This window comes from Oncorhynchus tshawytscha, linkage group LG06, assembly GCF_018296145.1.
Source record: "Oncorhynchus tshawytscha isolate Ot180627B linkage group LG06, Otsh_v2.0, whole genome shotgun sequence".
Lineage (NCBI taxonomy): Eukaryota > Metazoa > Chordata > Actinopteri > Salmoniformes > Salmonidae > Oncorhynchus > Oncorhynchus tshawytscha.
In genome coordinates, this window is record NC_056434.1 from 32,425,816 (window position 1) to 32,445,484 (window position 19,669).

The following is a 19,669-nucleotide window of genomic DNA, read 5'->3' on the forward strand; positions in this document are numbered from 1 at the left end:
AGCCTCAAATCTTCTTGGGTATGACGCTACACGCTTGGCACACCTGCATTTGGGGAGTTTCTCCCATACTTCTCTGAAAATCCTCTCAAACACTGCACAGCTTTTTTTCAGGTCTCTCCAGAGATGTTCGATCAGGTTCAAGTCCGGGCTCAGGCTGGGCCACTCAAGGATATTCAGAGACTTGTCCCGAAGCCACTCCTGCACTGTCTTGGCTGAGTGCTTAGGGTCGTTGTCCTATCGGAAGATAAACCTTTGCCCCAGTCTGAAGTCCTGAGCGCTCTGGAGCAGGTTTTCATCAAGGACCTCTCTGTACTTTGCTCCGTTCAACTTTCCCTCGATCCTGACTAGTCTCCTAGTCCCTGCCGCTGATAAACATCCCAAAGCATGATGCTGCCACCACCATGCTTCACTGTAGGGATGGTGCCAGGTTTCCTCCAGATGTGACGCTTGGCATTCAGGCCAAAGAGTTCAATCTTGGTTTCATCAGACCAGAGAATCTTTTTTTCTCATGGCCTGAGAGTCCTTTAGGTGCCTTTTAACAAACTCCAAGTGGGCTGTCATGTGTATTTTACTGAGGAGTGGCTTCTGTCTGGACACTCTACCATATTGGCCTGATTGGTGGAGTGCTGCAGAGATGGTTGTCGTTCTGGAAGGTTCTCCCATCTCCACAGAGGAACTCGGTCAGAGTAACCATCAGGTTCTTGGTCACTTCCCTGACCAAGGTCCTTCTCCCATGATTGCTCAGTTTGGCTGGGCGGCCAGCTCTAGGATGAGTATTGGTGGCTCCAAACCTTTTCCATTTAAGAATGATGGAGGCCACTTTGTTCTTGGGGAACTTCAATGCTGCAGAAATGTTTTGGTACGCTTCCTCAGATCTGTGCCTCGACACAATCCTGTCTCGGAGCGGAGCCAGCCTATAGGGAGGAGGTCAGAGACCTGGCAGTGTGGTGCCAGGATAAAAACATCTCCCTCAACGTGATCAAGACAAAGGAGTTGATTGTTGACTACAGGAAAAGAATGACCGAGCACAGCCCCATACTCATCGATGGAGCTGTAGTGGTGCAGGTTGAGAGCTTCATGTTCCTTGGTATCCACATCACCAACAAACTATTATGGTCCAAACACACCAAGACTGTCTTGAAGAGGGCAGTCTCCCCCCTCAGGAGACTGTATAAATTTGACTTAACTTTGATTTGAACTCCGCTTGGTTGCTAATGACCTGAATTTTCTACTACACTACCAGGTCTGTGGGCATGACAGAGATTGGCCACAATTTAATGGCAAGAATACAGTTCTGCACTTTTCTAAATCAAGTCGATAATTGTCTGATTACCAGACAACACCAACGTAAAAATGCAGTGCTCAGGGACACTTGATGTAAAGTGAGCAAAATGCTTTGGGGATTTGAACTCGTACGTTTTTCGGCAGAAGTGCATTAATGTTTCCACAGTGCCATCAGGTACGTCATTATTACCAAGAACATATATCCACACGCACAAAATTAGGGTACGGTTAGGGTACAATGTTGTTCCCTTGGAAAAAAAGGTCAAATAAACACAATGTATCTTCAGAGGTACACATACAGTAGGAAGCCACATGGTACTGGTCAGGTCCTCCGGGGTACATGTACGGATAGACTATTATAATGGTAGATTTTTCTATCCAATATTTTGCATGTAATGTACAATCATCACTGCGCTTTGAAATGTAGGTGGGGGCAATGTACCGGTAGGGTTCAGTAGCATATTTGGGGGCATGGTCTAATACATGTGTATTTGTGCCAAGCGTCAATGGAGGTGTTGTACCAGTTTAAGTGGTTGATGGTTATGTTATCAAAGTTTGAGCAACTGTTTTAATATGGTAAGTTTTACAATCGTAAGTGAATTTGACATTAATGAGCAGAACTGTTGAGATGTTACTATGCATTTCACAGTAACTCAATGGAAGTTAGTTTCCTCGAAGTTGTGAATTCTGTGTTACTGAATTGGCCACCAGTTGTCAGTATGTTATTGTAAAATTAACAGTAACTTAATAGCCAGTAACTGCTACTAACTCACTGGCAACTGACTGCCAACAGCATAACTGGCAAACTAACTGTTAGTAAGTTGTTGTAAAATGCACAGTAGCATACTTGCAACTCGCTGCCAGTAGCTAAGTATCTTCAATTAACTTTTCTGGTTAAAATAAAGCTTATAACATTAGGTGGCAACTATTATGCATTATTTGTGGTGACTACACTTGGGACCCAGCCTCACTTGTCATCAACCTCTAGGTTGGCAGCAAACTGACCTTCCTACCACAACATCAGGTGAGCATGACAAAGATCAGCCACAGTAAGTTACCGTGAATTTTATAATAACAAGCAAGGTGACAGTCAGTTTTTGACATGAACTTCCTGGTGATCAACTGCCATTAAGTCACAGGAAAATGTACAGTTATCTTAACAGTGAAGCTCTTGATTGTCACAACCTCTTACAAAGACTGTATAACTGGGAGTGGACAAACAAGGTGCTCAATCTACATCAACATAATGATAAAACCACATCAACTGGTACAACACTTCCACTAACGGTTGGCACAATTTTTTTTTTACAACAAAGACCAGCTTGGTCTGTCAGCATTACCAGCTAGACCATACTGGTCAGACCAGCTTGACCAGCATCCAACTGGCACTGACCAACATAGACCAGCATGAACCAGCTTGAAATTTATGCTAATCTATACAGTTTTTTCCCCCTTAGCTTTTTTGCTATTTCCCTTTTCACCTACTCATTGCTTGTGAAGAGCAACAGATGTTACATGATCTGTGTCCGGTGCGCGCTTACATTACGTATGTATGTTGAATGGACTTGGGATATCCGGTTATGCCTTTCTTCTTTTTTGCTATGGATATCCGGTTATGCCTTTCTTCTTTTTTGCTATGGATATGTGGTTATGCCTTTCTTCCTTTTTGCTATGGATATCCGGTTATGCCTTTCTTCCTTTTTTGCTATGGATATCCGGTTATGCCTTTCTTCTTTTTTGCTATGGATATCCGGTTATGCCTTTCTTCTTTTTTGCTATGGATATCCGGTTATGCCTTTCTTCTTTTTTGCTATGGATATCCGGTTATGCCTTTCTTCCTTTTTGCTATGGATATCCGGTTATGCCTTTCTTCCTTTTTGCTATGGATATCCGGTTATGCCTTTCTTCCTTTTTTGCTATGGATATCCGGTTATGCCTTTCTTCCTTTTTTGCTATGGATATCCGGTTATGCCTTTCTTCCTTTTTTGCTATGGATATCCGGTTATGCCTTTCTTCCTTTTTGCTATGGATATGTGGTTATGCCTTTCTTCCTTTTTTGCTATGGATATCCGGTTATGCCTTTCTTCCTTTTTGCTATGGATATCCGGTTATGCCTTTCTTCCTTTTTTGCTATGGATATCCGGTTATGCCTTTCTTCCTTTTTTGCTATGGATATCCGGTTATGCCTTTCTTCTTTTTTTATGGATATCCGGTTATGCCTTTCTTCTTTTTTTTTTTTGCTATGGATATCCGGTTATGCCTTTCTTCTTTTTTGCTATGGATATGTGGTTATGCCTTTCTTCCTTTTTTTTTGCTATGGATATCCGGTTATGCCTTTCTTCTTTTTTTTTTTTTGCTATGGATATCCGGTTATGCCTTTCTTCCTTTTTGCTATGGATATCCGGTTATGCCTTTCTTCCTTTTTTGCTATGGATATCCGGTTATGCCTTTCTTCTTTTTTGCTATGGATATCCGGTTATGCCTTTCTTCCTTTTTGCTATGGATATCCGGTTATGCCTTTCTTCTTTTTTGCTATGGATATCCGGTTATGCCTTTCTTCCTTTTTGCTATGGATATCCGGTTATGCCTTTCTTCTTTTTTTGCTATGGATATCCGGTTATGCCTTTCTTCCTTTTTGCTATGGATATCCGGTTATGCCTTTCTTCTTTTTTTGCTATGGATATCCGGTTATGCCTTTTTGCTTCCTTTTTTTGCTATGGATATCCGGTTATGCCTTTCTTCTTTTTTTATCCGCTATGGATATCCGGTTATGCCTTTCTTCTTTTTTGCTATGGATATCCGGTTATGCCTTTCTTCTTTTTTGCTATGGATATCCGGTTATGCCTTTCTTCCTTTTTTGCTATGGATATCCGGTTATGCCTTTCTTCTTTTTTTATGGATATCTTATGGATATCCGGTTATGCCTTTCTTCCTTTTTTGCTATGGATATCCGGTTATGCCTTTCTTCTTTTTTGCTATGGATATCCGGTTATGCCTTTCTTTATGCCTTCTTTTTCTTTTTTGCTATGGATATCCGGTTATGATATCCGGTTATGCCTTTCTTCCTTTTTCCGGTTATGCCTTTCTTCCTTTTTGCTATGGATATCCGGTTATGCCTTTCTTCCCTTTTTGCTATGGATATCCGGTTATGCCTTTCTTCCTTTTTTTGCTATGGATATCCGGTTATGCCTTTCTTCTTTTTTTGCTATGGATATCCGGTTATGCCTTTCTTCCTTTTTGCTATGGATATGTGGTTATGCCTTTCTTCCTTTTTTGCTATGGATATCCGGTTATGCCTTTCTTCCTTTTTTGCTATGGATATCCGGTTATGCCTTTCTTCCTTTTTGCTATGGATATCCGGTTATGCCTTTCTTCCTTTTTGCTATGGATATCCGGTTATGCCTTTCTTCCTTTTTTGCTATGGATATCCGGTTATGCCTTTCTTCCTTTTTGCTATGGATATCCGGTTATGCCTTTCTTCCTTTTTGCTATGGATATCCGGTTATGCCTTTCTTCCTTTTTTTCTTTTTGCTATGGATATCCGGTTATGCTATGGATATCCGGTTATGCCTTTCTTCCTTTTTTGCTATGGATATCCGGTTATGCCTTTCTTCCTTTTTGCTATGGATATGTGGTTATGCCTTTCTTCCTTTTTGCTATGGATATGTGGTTATGCCTTTCTTCCTTTTTTGCTATGGATATCCGGTTATGCCTTTCTTCCTTTTTGCTATGGATATCCGGTTATGCCTTTCTTCCTTTTTGCTATGGATATGTGGTTATGCCTTTCTTCCTTTTTGCTATGGATATCCGGTTATGCCTTTCTTCCTTTTTGCTATGGATATCCGGTTATGCCTTTCTTCTTTTTTGCTATGGATATCCGGTTATGCCTTTCTTCCTTTTTTGCTATGGATATCCGGTTATGCCTTTCTTCTTTTTTGCTATGGATATCCGGTTATGCCTTTCTTCTTTTTTGCTATGGATATCCGGTTATGCCTTTCTTCCTTTTTGCTATGGATATCCGGTTATGCCTTTCTTCCTTTTTTGCTATGGATATCCGGTTATGCCTTTCTTCCTTTTTGCTATGGATATGTGGTTATGCCTTTCTTCCTTTTTGCTATGGATATCCGGTTATGCTTTTTGTCTGTTTTGTAGTCCAGCTCGTGTCAGGGCGCTCTCTAAGCAGCGTCTCTCCCACTGTTGAGGCTATCTCCCTGGCATATAGCAGTGTTACTTATCACTCCACTAGGGGTCTGGCAGAGTCTGGAGTGTTGTTTAAAGGGGAATGGAAACACTTTAGGAAGTACATTTTTAGGCAAAGAGATGTATTCAACCCACTAATACAATAAACATAAAAACATCTCTATATTTTTATTTGAGCTATGGTCAGTGCCATTTAAATTGCCACAGTAACGACTGATGCCAGTGCATCACTGGCAGGAATCAGCAAATTGTCTGTGGTATTGAGTTTTCGCGAGGAGAGTAAATCGAAGAGAGTGAGGTTAGGTGCGGACAACGAAGATGGCAATAACAAGTAATAATTCAAACATGAAATGTATAGCACCAGGCTGTATGAATTGGCTCAAAACAAATCCCTCAGTAAACTACCATCGGCTGCCCAAGGACCCACAACTTGTGTAGAAGTGGCTCCATGTCCTGAAGAGAAAGGATGGCCCAGCTCGAGCAACGTTGAAGCACTCTGGTTGCGCCTCCATTTGAGATTCCGAGGGTTTTGATATAGGGGTTACTGACCAACCATCATCATCATAGGTGACTTTGGAGTCAAGCAAAAGCGACTGAACGGAGGAGGCAACACGAGTCAATGCAATGGAGCCTGAGGTAATGTTAACCGGTCATGACTTTTGTTGAATAGGCTAGCGTTATACACTGGACAACTTTGTTGCAACTCTAGTTGAAGGTAACTAGCTAATTATGTCTGAAGTGTTTTGGGTAACACCGTTAGCAAGCAACAACTGAAACTGCAACATATTTTCTCTGTGTACCTTTGTTATTAGGTAGTTGCAGTAGCTAGCTCCCACCTCAGATAGTCAAGTTACTGTAATACATTGTTGACAGACTTGTTTTTATAATGTTAAGTTAGTTCCACCTCATTTAGCTAAACTCAAGTTGACATAGCTAATGTTTCCTGAAAAATAAATGTCCCTGTATTTGCTGTGCGTGTATGTGTGTGTGTGTGTGTGTGTGTGTGTGTGTGTGTGTGTGTTGACAAAGCATACAAGTCAGGTAACTTGTTAATGGCAATTAATATATTTGGGTTCAGTTGTCTTAACAAAACATTTGTTTGGTTTCAGGATGACATCTTCATCCCTGAAGAAAATGTCATTGTGGAGGAGACTGTACAGGAGGCAGAGGAAGTACATGCAAATCCATGTTGTTTCTAAGACTATTTTTTATTTAAAGTATATGCAGTGATTCTTGAATATAACTATAGCCAAATACAGTATATTGTTTTTTTTTACTGATGCTCTTTAATTACTTATTACTTTTTATCTCTTATTCTAATCCGTCATTTTTTAAAAAAGTGCACTGTTGGTTAGGGGCTTGTAAGTAAGCATTTCACTGTAAGATCTACACCTGTTGTATTCGGAGCATGTGAATAATACAATAATACAATTCATTTGATATCAAACTGACCCCTTGGTGCAATAGTGTTCCTGTGCTGCGGTGGAGCAGAGGTCCACCGGGACCATCACTAAAGAACTTGGGCCCCAGCTAGATTGCGCTCTGTACCATCAGTATACAACCAAGTCCTGCCCATATACGCCACAGATGGAGCTGACCGAGAGTGCGATCAGTAAAGACCATAACTTGCTGTATCACTAATCACTATCACCACAGTGCGAGCCACTTTGGGGGAGCGGCTGGTGTTCCTAAAATGGAGAAGGTGCAGGTCATTCAACTGCGAATTCAAAGATACACCCATCCATAAAGGGAATAGGAGTGGAATTGTTTATCCACTGATTTTTTTTGACCACTTTCAAAAGATGTGCTACCTTGTCCCGGTCCTGCTGTTTTGACTCTCTCTCTCAACCTATGAATGCTCAGCTATAAAAAGCCAACTGGCATTTGCTCCTGAAGTGTTGAACTGTTGCACCCTCTATAACCACTGTGGTTATTATGTTGGTGTAAAAAGGGCTTTTGTAAAATACATCTGAGTGATTGATTGTTTGCTGTGCTGGATGCTGTGTATTCACTAACTGTTTGAGTGATGGGATATTTTTTATAGTATCTGTAACATTTTGGTGTGTATTTAATCTGCATCTTCACTTCTTAAAGTGGCAATCAGCAGTAGAAAAAAATAACAAAGTGTCTCCCTGCTCCTCTTTCGGTAAAAAGTTGAGTGATGGGGCTGGAGAAATCTAACCAATCTCAAATTCATAGACAGAGCTATAGATGCAACAACTGACCATCCATGGAATCAAACTTGTAATCCTGTTTCTATGATCTACCACTACCATGTACCTAGTTCGCTTTGGATAAAGGCGTCTGCTAAATGGCATATTAAAGCCTACTTTGATTCTGCCAACTAGCTTCCCAATGTAGTTACCATTCCTTTCCAATAGATGGCAGCCAAAGCTAGTTGAAGTCACTACTCTAGCGACAGGAACACGGGATTAGTGTGCGTTGAAAGTAGTTTTATCTTCAAAGCAAGTTTCTGGATACGCTTGAACCTGTTGTTATAACATGAGTGGACAAGCTAACTAAGGTGATTGGCGAGTGTGCTCCCGATACACTGCATCTCAGTGCAAGAGGCATCACTACAGTCCCTGGTTCATATCCAACCGTAATTGGCAGTCCCATAGGGTGCTGCACACTTGGCCCAGTGTCGTCTGGGTTTGTCCAGGGTAGGCTGTCATTGTAAATAAGAATTTGTTATTAACTGACTTTCCTAGTTAAATAAAGGTTATATGTAAACTAAGACTATTTTTTACATAAGGCGCAGGCATTACTGTAGGTCTATGTCTTACAGCAGGCTAGATTTACCAAATTAACTGGTTTTATTCAAACTCAAACCCTATATAAATGCCTTTGCTTCTGGGTATGCTGCCTTGTGGAAGAGAGACGACACACACAGGGAGGAAATACCGTACACCTCGTCCAATTCCATAGGGTGAACTGGCGATAAACTGCCAGCCTGTATGCTCTGCAAACAAAATCATAAGGAAAGTTAGTCTGATACCGAAACTAAATCACAATGTATTTATACTGAGCCCCATTGTTGGTTAGAATAAGATTTCATGAATCATGATGGTGTCTACAATTCAAATACCGGTCATCTAATCAAAAGGTGAATGTGTTACCAACGCGCCAAATATACACACATACATACATACACACATACATACATTGATCACCTACCCACTACTGATATTAACCATAAACAATGTATAATCAAGCAAATTTCACCAATTATTTAACTGGCGAATCAGCTGCTGACTTCTGCCAAGAAGTCTCTCATAAGGATTAGTGACATATTCCCTGATGGAGGGAAACAAGGTACAACACCGGTTTGGCCCCTCACATCAACATCACAGGCGGTATTCTCCTTGGCCAGACAGAGGGGGGAATATATTCTGTCATGACAGATCCACCCTTGACAGGACTATGCTGGAATGTCACCACAGGCCTCCCCCATTGCCTGTGGAAGGGCCATACGTACATGGGGTTTGCAATTACACACCTTCCACCGCCATGCTGAAAACAACTCCTCAATGGGGTTTAGGAATGAGGAATATGGTGGGAGATAGAATTGTAAATCTGGGATGGTCATGGAAACAGTTGCGGACCTGAGCATCTGATGGAAACTCACGTTGTCCCAAATGAAAACATACATTTTCTGCTCAGGATCACCTGGCCCTCTCTGCTCTGGCTGAAAACGTCATGTAAGGTGTTGAGGAAATGAAGGAGATGGGCAGTGTTGTTTGGTCCAAGGGTGGAATGGCGGTGGAGGACCCCATTGTGACTTATAGCTGCCCATATGACGACATTTCACACAACGTGGCCATGTACCTCAATGACGGCGTGTTGACCAATGATTTTCCTTTCTCTCCTCCTCTTCTTTGCTAAATTGAAATCAGCCTCATCTATGAATATGAGTTCCTGGGGGAAGGGACTTGCATCTAACTTCTTGAGTACTGTAATTGCTGTATAGTAAAGTTCACTTGCAACATATATGAGTCTCTAATGTTTTAAGAGTGTAATACTAGTATATTACTTGCTTCCACGTATTCATACCGTTTCTTCTTCACTCTTTGTGAATTAATTTCAAATGGGATTCTGTAGATTTGTTTCATCCGGAAATGGTGTTTCTTAAGGATGCGGGCTATGGTTGATAAACTCAATCTGATATTATGGAAGAATGCAGGGTTTTCAATAATCTGTTGTTGGATTTCCTGCAGTTTTATGGCATTATTTTCAAATACCATTTGCCCAATGGCAGCCTCCTGTTGGTCTGTAAATAGACGTGTTGGTAGTCGTTCAGTTCTACAAAAACAAAATAGCATGCGGTACAGAAAACACTACAGTAATACAGTATACAGAATGAGAATGTTACAAAGTAGTATAGCTCCCAATTTCTTACATACAGTAATACATTAAACATTTACTTTGTTTCCCCTTACAGTATGTATTGGAATCTACAGCCATTACTGTGCTTTATGTTGCACTACTGTCAAGTTGTACAGTGCCTTGCAAAAGTATTCACCCCCTTGGCTTTTTCCTATTTTGTTGCACCTGTATAATTTAAATAGATTTTTATTTGGATTTCATGTAATGGACATACAAAAAATAGTCCTAATTGGTGAAGTGACATTTAAAAAATTACTTGTTTACAAATAATAAAAAAATAAAATAAAAGTGGCACATGCATATGTATTCACCTTTGTAATGAAGCCCCTAAATAAGATCTGGTGCGACCATTTACCTTCAGAAGTCACATAATTCATTAAATAAAGTCAACCTGTGTGCAATCTAAGTGTCACATGATCTGTCACATGATCTCACTATATATACACACACCTGTTCTGAAAGGCCCCAGAGTCTGCAACACCACTAAGCAAGTGGCACCACAAAGCAAGTGGCACCATGAAGACCAAGGGGCTCTCCAAACAGGTCAGGGACAAAGTTGTGGAGAAGTACAGATCAGGGTTGGGTTATAAAAAATATCAGAAACGTTGAACTTCCCACGGTGCACCATTAAATCCATTATCAAAAAATTGAAAGAATATGGCACCACAGCAAACCTGCCAAACATACAATTCATTAAAATCCAGACGGAAAATATTTACACAAGAAGCAACCTAATGTCACACAGTCAAACTCAGTCATTTAGTAAGTTCACCCTTCTGCAATTCTCACTCACCAAGAGAGGGCCGCCCACCAAAACTCAGTCAAGGCACCCTGCCCGAGCAACATAACCAAGCCCCGAAAACCCTTCTGGAGCACATCAAGGAGTTTTCACTGTGCCTCACCCTATGAAGGCAACATTGTGTGGCAGAGTCAGGCTTTCCCTCTGTCTGTTCTCATCGATCCAAGCGAGAGCTTCCTGGACCGAGGTGTTGTTACCCAGTTGGGCCTGGACACTGTCCCACTCGTATTACCTCTCGATGCCAACACTGTCAACGGACTGCTCCTCGCCCGTGTCTGTGAGAGAACCGTCCCTGTCATCCTGCGTCTCTCTGGAGAACACCAGGAAAAGATCATTTTCCACATAATCGACTGTCCTCAATCTCCCCTGGTCCTTGGCCATCCATGGTTGAAGCTACACAACCCACAGATTGGCTGGACCGCCGGTAGGGTAACCACTTGGAGTTAATTTTGTCACTCAAAGTGTCTACATTCTGCCCTTGCCCCTGTCTTGTCTGTTCCCCAGTCCATTCCAGAACCTCCAGACTGTCATCACTTCCTCCCATGTATCATGATCTAGCACCTGTGTTCAGCAAGCACCATGCCCTGTCGCTGCCGCCTCATTGGTCGTACGACTGTGCCATTGACCTCCAGCCTGGAGCTCCTCTCCCCAGTAGCTGGTTGTTTAACCTCTCGCCCCGGTGCGAAGAATACCAAGCCTGATGCCCTCTCCCGCCAGTTCACCACCGACAACACGGGTACAGAGCCGGAAGTCATTGTGCCATCCACCTGCATAGTTGCCGCCGTCGCCTGGGAGATCAAGTTCCGTATCCACCAGGCTCAGCAGAACCAGCCTGACCCGGGAAACAGTCCTAGTAATGCTCTGTTTGTTCCTGATTGTGTTTGCTCTGATGTTCTTCAGTGGGGCCATTCTACCCACCTCCCCTGTCACCCTGGTATGAACCCGACCCTCGCCTTCCTGCGTCAGTGCTTTTGGTGGTCCACCATCGAGAGAGATGTCCGACAGTTTGTCTCACCCTGTTCGTATTGTGGCGGGAACAAAACCTCCACTAAACCCACTTCCGGTCTGCCCCGCACTCTTCCCATATCCAGTTGCCCCTGGTCACACATAGCTCTGGACTTCGTCACTGGCCTTCCCCCATCTAACGGTAACACCGCCATCCTCACCATTATTGACAGGTTTTCCAAAGTGGCTCACTTCATTCCCCTCTCCAAGCTCCCATCCTCCAGGGAGACTCCAGACCTGTTAGTATCCCATGTGTTCCGTCTGCATGGCATCCCCACCGACATAATTTCTGACAGAGGACCCCAGTGTACCTCCCAGGTATGGAGAACCTTCTGTTTAGCTCTTGGTATCAACGTCAGTCTTTCTTCTGAATATCACCCTCAGACCAGCGGCTAGACCGAACGGGCCAACCAAGAGATGGAGACTGCCCTACGCTGCATGACTTCTGCTAACCCTTCCTCCTGGAGAGCTCTGCTACCCTGGATTGAATATGCCCACAACACCCTCAAAAAAGCCTCATCAGGTACTTCACCCTTCGAGTGTGCTCTGGGTTACCAACCCCCCTTGTTCCCCGACCAAGAGGTTGAGCTTACCTCTGTCCAGGACCATCTGCGCCATTGTCACCGTACCTGGAGGAAGGCCGGGCTGCCCTACTTCGTGCCTCCGACAGGACCCAGTCCCAAGCCAACCGTTGCCGGGTCTCAGCCCCAGTCTACACCCTGGGCTAAACGGTATGGCTCTCATCGAAGGACCTGCCATTGAAGATGACATCAAATAAACTTTCCCCCCAATTCATTGGTCCCTTTGAAATTGACCGTGTCATTAACCCCTCGGCGGTGCGCCTGAAACTCCCAGCCTCTCTCAGGATCCATCCTACCATCCATGTATCCCTGATTAAAACCTCTTTGGGCTAGACGTGCCGCTAGCTGCACACCTCGACAACTTCCAGTGAAATTGCAGAGTGAGAAATTCAACATTCATGAAAATACAAGTGTCTTACATCGTTTAAAAGCTGAACTTCTTGTTAAACCAGCCACTTTGTCAGATTTCAAAAAGGCTTTATGGCGAAAGCATACCATGCGATTACCATGCGATTATCTGAGGACAGCTCCCTGCATACATCTGACTAAAGCACCAGCCCCAATCCAAGTGCCAATGGCATTTAGAAAACTCCAAGCATTTACATTTGTCGGATGACATGAAAATAGAGCTCTTTGGTCGTGCTGCTGCTCCAGTTTCAACTGTTCTGCCTGCAGCTATGGAACCCTGACCCGTTCACCAGACGTGCTGTTTTCGACTCTCTCTCTCTCTACCGCACCTGCTGTCTCTAACTCTGAATGATCGGCTATGAAAAACATTTTTTCCTGAGGTGCTGACCTGTTGCACCCTCTACAACCACTGTGATTATTATTCTTTGACACTGCTGGTCATCCAGGAATGTTTGAACATCTTGGCCATGTACTGTTATAATCTCCATCTGGCACATACAGAAGAGGACTGTCCATCCCTCAGAGCCTGGTTCCTCTCTATGTTTCTTTCTAGGGAGTTTTTTCCTAGCCACCGTACTTCTACATCTGCATTGCTTGCTGTTTGGGGTTTTAGGCTGGATTTTGTATTACACGTTGACATCAGCTGATGTAAAAAGGGCTTTATAAATCAATTTTAATGATTGATTTATTGATTTGGCCACACACACCAGCAGTGGATTTGGCGTCAAAATTAGAATGCATAAGCAGAAAAGAACCCCAGACCTATACATTACACTACCCATTCACTGCCTCAGTAAACACACACACACACACACACACACACACACACACACACACACACACACACACACAGAGAAAAAATATGTAGTGTGTGTGTTGTTAAGTGGTGCACTACATGCAGCAGCAGTGGTTGGTCGTCTCTCTGTTTCTTTGACAGAGCAGAACGGTGTAAGTTTTACAGAGACACATTAAGTGCATCGAACAACATAGAACTTCTGGTCAATAAAGCCTTCCCACTGTCTAGATACAAACACACACACTACACTACGTAAGCAGAACACAATACTGCACCTAAAACTGCAGGATTATATGAGCTGTATTTTACTGTACATTAACCATTGACATCATTGACTCATTCTACAAACAACATACTCATACATCCGTTTAGCGTAACACCACTACACCTGAACTGCATGGGCGCCATATGAATTCATGACATTACAGTTTTCGGATTCCCAGAAAAAGCTATAAATGCACCATCAGGTGACACGCAGAAGCAGTTCAAGGATTTGTCTCCTTGTACATGCTGTTCATGTCAATGCCCAAGCCCTCTGTCCTATCATGTCTGGCTACTGTATGAAAAGAGCTTCCTAACATTGAGTTGCACCCTCTTTTGCCCTCAGAACAGCTTCAATTAGTCAGGGAATGGACTCTACAAGGTTTGGAAAGAGTTCCATAGTGATGCTGGCCAATGGTGACTCCAATGTTTCCCACAGTTGTGTCAAGTTGGGTGGATGGACTTCGGGTGGGGGACCATTCTTGATACACAAGGGAAACTGCTGAGTGTGGAAAAACCCAGCAGTGTTGCAGTTCTTGACACATTCAAACCAGTGCGCCTACCATACCCCATTCAAAGGCACTTAAATCTTTTGTCTTGCCCTTTCACCCTCTGAATGACACACATACACAATCCATGTCTCAAATGTCTCAAGGCTTAAAAATTCTTCTTTAGCCTGTCACCTCCCTGTCACCTTGTTAACTGGGATTCGTCCTGACACTTGTGATTTCTTGCTTCTAGTTTTGATTATTATTTGTGTACTATTATTTGATTATTATTTAGTTTTACATTTTTTACTGCACTTTTAGGAGCTAGTGACACAAGTTTGTCGCTGCACCTGCTATAAAGTCTGCTTAACTATGTATGCGACCAATAAACTTGAATTGTTTTAAGATTTGACACAGAAACATTCAGTTGAGAAGAGCTTATTTCCCTGTGCTGAGTAGAGAGAATGCTGTTGAACTGCTAATGATGTGATGGAGGCTCTGTACTGCATTCAGCCCACAGAGTACAGCTCTGCATGGAAAATATCATCTGGAAGGCCATATATGCACACACGCACACGCATGCATCATCTATACACATCTACACAAACACCTGGCCTATACAAGGCCATATCCATTCACACACACATGCACCGCAATATTGTGTCATTACATGAACACACACACTCATTCTCGCTCCCTCTCTTTCTCCAAAAAACCTATTATGAAGTTTCCAGATTGAATTAATGATCATCCCTAAACTTGACTATTGACAGTAATAAAGAGAGCTACTTGAGCTACTTGATTCAGAATAGTGATAGATTTCAACTAGCCTACTACTCATTGTGATAGATTTATATAATAGTAACTGGTTTATGGAGGCAGAGATGTATAACAAACCAACAACAACAAACATACAGATACAAATTCTGTACAGACAGTGGGGGAATCAATTATGTATCATCACATACACACACACATACTGTACGGAACAGACTCACGTATCCATTATGCAAACACACACACACACACAAACACACACACACACACACACACACACACACACACACACACACACACACACACACACACACACACACACACACACACACACACAATGAAGAGCAAAGCACTCAGGAGAGCCAGGTAAAGCTATGTGGGGTGAAAGAGCCCTTTTAGGAGAGACACCCTGTGACACACAGACAAGTCAGGAGAGAGAAACACACACACACTCACTCACTTACGCACACACACTGACACACCTTGGGCTCTATTTTCGGCTGGCGTAAAGGCGGCGCTAGTGTCAACGCACGTTAGTTTGCAATTTCGTCATGTAAAAACTGGTCCACTGGCATTTCCAAAACATAATCTAAAGTGCTAATTTGAGGCAGCGCAGATAGGGATATTTATTACAAACAAAAAAATGGTTTTAGATAACTAGAGAGTTGTACAACTAAATGCCTTCAACTGAAATGTGTCTTTCGCATTTAACCCAACCCCGCTGAATCAGAGAGGTGCGGGGGCTGCCTTAATTGACATCCACCGCACCAGGGAAACAGTGGGTTAACTACTACGATTTTTATCTTGTCAGCTCTGGGATTTGATCCAGCAACCTTTCGGTTACGGGCCCAACACACTAACCACTAGGCTACCTGCCCTAAACTGATGTGCTTTTGGTGCCTTTATACTTTCAATTTAGAAAAAATATATGTTTTTCCAATTTTGCTTTATTTGGTTAATAACCAAGCATAGCCACCCCTTCACTCAATTAAGGATTTTTTTGTCCGGCCCAAAGGAATCACGAAGTAGTCAAGACTGTCGATACAGGCTTTGGCTCCTGAGAAAGGTTGGAAATAAATCTTAATCACCAAAGCTTCATTAAAATATAACATTTGATAGTAAAATAGTGAGATGACATTCCCTTTTTATTTATGCATTGTAGGCAGGCCAACGTTATTTGAGCCATACAGGTCCCGTTTTGGTACTGCGTAAACCCCCTCCATGATGCAGGCATCGTGTCCATGCACATCATGAAACCAGAGACGAGAACCTCGGTGAACACCGGTGAACCTCCTATTTAGAAGTTACATGTAAACTGTAACAATTGCTTGTTTTCTGTTTCATATGTTCATATTTTCTACTGGAACAAAGGATGGTTCAAGGGCAATGCGTGTCTTTTTTATCCTTGAGATCTTATGATATCATTACATTTAGCATGTATTTATTGTGGTTGTTGTTTAAAAAAATACTGATTGCTTGTTGATTCACCTTCCTGGTATTATGGTGACAACGTCCGTGACGCGATTGCAAAGCAATTTCTGAAGATCTGTAATATGGTTCCGATTATGTTTATAAACATATGCCTATTTGGGAGCAGTATAACGGTGAGTGGACATTCTCCCTTTCTCTTATTTGAACTTTGTCCAGCTACTGTGAAAAGTTTGGATGGGCATAGTCTGCGTTGTTTTCATATTATATGCCCACGGGGAGAAATGATGGTGCTTGTAAGTGTGACACAGCCTACTTAAAACAAGCTGTTGTTTTGTTTTGTTTGGAATTTGATTAGAATTATTTGTTCTCTTTTTAGGCCTTATCAATATTGAATTTAATCTTGATATTGACAATGTTCGGCATGTCCATGCTCAGCCATAATGCCTAGCCCCTATATGAGTGTGCATGCTATTGCAATTACCTAGAACAATGTGTACTGCAAATGGGTTCAAGTTAAAGGTATTTAGCAAAGATAGGTCTACATTTTATTATTTTGTTTCTGTAAGCCATATAACAAACTATAACTGGCTAATATTGGAATTGGAGTTGAATCCAAGGCAATAATTAAAAGACCAAAAATACACAACTTGAAGCAACCACATATTTGGCCATGGAGTACGTTCTGATTGGCCAGTGAGGGGCCAAGCCTTGACACACCCACAACTTGTTTATTCATCAAAAACCAGCCCTTGTGCACCAATGCCAGCAAGTGCGCTGAAAATTGTGAAAATAAAAATAGAAAACATACACTATGTATACAAAGGTATGTGAACACCCCTTCAAATGAGTGTATTTGGCTATTTCAGCCAGACCCGTTGCTGACAGGTGTATAAAATCGAGCACACAGCCATACAATCTCCATAGACAAATATTGGCAGTAGAATGGAAGAGCTCAGTGACTTTCAATGTGGCACCGTCATAGGATGCCAGCTTTCCAAGTCAGTTTGTCATATTTCTGCCCTGCTGGAGCTGCCTCTGTCAAGCTGCCCCAATGCTGTTATTGTGAAATGGAAATACCTAGGAGCAACAACGGCTCAGCTGCGAAGTGGTATTCTACACAAGCTCACATAACAGGAGAGTGTAGCACGTAAAAATCATCTGTCCTTGGTTTCAACACTCACTACCGAGTTCCAAACTGTCTCTGGAAGCAACGTCAGCACAATAACTGTTCGTCAGGAGCTTCATGAAATGGGTTTCCATGGCCTAGCAGCTGCACAAGAGCCTAAAATCACCATGTGCAATGCTAAGCGTAAAACTCTCCACCATTGGACTCTGGAGCAGTGATGAATCACGCTTCACCATCTGGAAGTCCGATGGACCAATCTGGGTTTGTCAGCTATCAGGAGAACATTACCTGTCGAATGCGCAGTGCCAACTGTTAAGTTTGGTGGAGGACAAATAATGGTCTGGGGCTTTTTTTCATGTTTTGGGTTAGGCCCCTTACTGGTTTGGGCTAGGCCCCTTAGTGGTTTGGGCTAGCCCCCTTAGTGGTTTGGGCTAGGTCCCTTAGTTCCAGTGAAGGGAAATCTTAACGCTATAACATACATTCTAGATGCTTCTGTGCTTCCAACTTTGTGGCAACTGTTTGAGGAAGGCCCTTTCCCGTTTCAGCAAGACAGTGCACAAAGCGAGGTCCATACATAAATGGTTTGTGGAAGAATTTGACTGGCCTGCATAGAGCCCTGACCTCAACCCCATCGTACACCTTTGGGATGAATTAGAACGCCGACTGTGAACCAGGCCTAATCACCCAACATCAGTGCCGACCTCACTAATGCTCTTGTGGCTGAGTGGAAGCAAGTCCCCGCAGCTACGTTTCAACATCTAGTGGAAAGCCTTCCCATGAGCAGGTGTTCACATTCTTTTGGTCATGTAGTGTATTTCTGACACACCCCTGAACCTATAGCCCTACCGCCTATGCTCAGATTTACCATTGCATTAGGTTTTTAAAAATAGAGCCCCTAGTCTGTCAGTCAGAGTGTCCTGAGAGGCAGCAGAGAAACACAGTGGCAACAGTCCCCGAATACCAGGACACTGTCCAGTTCACTTCACTAAAACAAGATCCATCTAGCCTACCTCCAACTAACCATAACAACACATAAATGAGTTTGTGGTAATCGACACCACTGACTAAATACAACCTACTAAATCCCAAAACCGCCTGGGAGGAAAGACAGGTAGGCACGCAAACGCACGCGCGCGCTCACCTGCTGACGAGGAGGGCAAAGTAGCGGAGCACACCGCAGATTGATGGGTAAATCGATGCGTTCTGGTCCACTTTGTTGGTGGAACATACTCCGAAACAAAATACTTGTATGAACTCATCAGTAACTGTATCCATCAAATGTGTCACCGAGGTTAGAAAGCAGTTATTACCCCTTCACACATCGTTTCTTAGTTTGGTTTCGTGGGATCCTCTGTCCATTTGGTGTCTGTAGCCTAACGAATTATATAACAGCCCAAATAACTTCTCCACGCTGCGGAAAACACTGCTACTGCTACGCGAGGAAATATACATTTTCTTTCATTTTTCTCCGATATGGCAGTCTGACTTAACCTTAGTTTCTCTGCCAAGTTGTTTTTGCTCTAGTCAAGAAAGAAAATTGTCATTAATCAAATATTAGGTTATCACTCACACATCATATCTGATGATGATGAAGGATGCAGATATGATTGCGTGTCTGTAAATACAATGCACACCACACCACAACATACATGTTTATTTTACTCACGTCATTCCGTCAACATTTAATTGAACTTGCCTGAGCGCGCGCATGTGGACTACCTGTCAAAAATGATCCTACGTAGGTTTATGCGTTCTTGCAAATGGCCACATTTTAAATCCAATGTCCAGAGATTAAAAATACAAATTACTTACTTTATTTAGAATGTGAGGCGCGCAAATCTTGCAGTTATTTGAGCACTTGAGACGAGTTTGTCTTACTCCTGATCCCTCAGAGTCAAACTGAGAGAGAGAGAGAGAGAGAGAGAGAGAAAGAGAGAGAGAGAGAGAGAGAGATAGAGAGAGCGTGAGGAGGAAAAAAATACATCTAGTACCAGAGCGCGGGCAGCCCTTGCCAGAGGATGCTTCAGTCTCCTAGCAACAACAATCGATCTGGCAAGGACATATTTTTATTGCATAAAAAGAAACCTTGGCCATTCACCCCTTTACCAGAATAACAGAGAGCGAGAG

The 19,669-nt window shown here is 42.7% G+C and overlaps 1 protein-coding gene across 2 annotated transcripts in view; it reads right to left on the minus strand.

Moving 5' to 3' along the window:
• Positions 1-19,427, minus strand: part of LOC112245324 (metabotropic glutamate receptor 3-like) — a 50,315-nt gene extending 30,888 nt beyond the window's left edge. For both annotated transcript variants that reach the window (XM_042323200.1, XM_042323199.1), the window contains exon 1: positions 19,355-19,427. The gene's annotated coding sequence lies outside the window, so the exon portion shown is untranslated. The remainder of the gene's footprint in view (positions 1-19,354) is intronic.
• Between the last annotated feature and the right edge of the window lie 242 nt (positions 19,428-19,669).